We start from the raw sequence: 1062 nt of genomic DNA, 5'->3' as shown, positions 1-1062 counted from the left end.
TATACATACATACACGCTCATATGATATACATATATATGTATTTATATATATATATGTGTGTGTGTATGTGTGTGTGTGTATAAATTATATTTATATATATAGATTATCTTTATATATGTATATCTATACACAAAATAGATATGTAGTTAGATATAGACAGACAGATAGACAGACAGATAGACAGACAGATAGATAGACAGATAGACAGACAGACAGATAGATAGATAGATAGATAGATAGATAGATAGATAGATAGATAGATAGATAGATAGATAGATATCACATTATACGTGTTATTACGCCGTTTTGTATTTTTAATGTCCTTTTTTTCCAGCTTAGAGAAAGAACACCACCACACCCAGGCTTGTACTATCATAACCGCCATAGACAACACAGAGCGATTGTGTTAGTAGTAAAAAAAAAAGAAACAGAAAGAAACGCTACCATCACCACCACATCTATCAGTTCTACAGTCTGCCACTTTTTACCGCCACCACAAACATTATTGCCGTTACCACAATCACCACCAACGTCTCCATGCACAGCTTTCGACTCTGCCTCAATTATAACCACTTCCACCATTATCGCAGTCCGCTAGCAGCAAACAATCACCTTCGCCGCCATTTTAAGAAACACCAAGACCACCACGATCACCAAAAACCGCCACCTGTATCACCTCAGCAATCGCCACCGCCTCCACTTACCACCACCACCACCAGCTTAACAACAACAACAACAACAAATACTACTACTACTACTACTACTATGAATACTACCACTGCAACCATCTCAACCACTGAGGCCGACAAATGTAGAGATTCTTTCAGTGACTTGCCCTGCGTCGAGAAAACCTTTATTACGTCACCCACAGGCAAAGCAGTCAGTCAACACCGCTGCCGCCGCCACCATCGGCACCGCCACCGCCACCACAACCACCACTATCACCACCACCATCAACTGTGCAGACACAGCACCAACACAAGCAACACATTCACCACCACCACCACCACCACCAGCCACCACCACTACCGTTACTACTATTACTACTATCACCAGAGCAG

This window comes from Octopus bimaculoides, chromosome 20 (genome assembly GCF_001194135.2).
Source record: "Octopus bimaculoides isolate UCB-OBI-ISO-001 chromosome 20, ASM119413v2, whole genome shotgun sequence".
In the NCBI taxonomy this organism is placed as follows: Eukaryota; Metazoa; Mollusca; class Cephalopoda; order Octopoda; family Octopodidae; genus Octopus; species Octopus bimaculoides.
Note: the sequence above shows the minus strand (reverse complement) of the source record.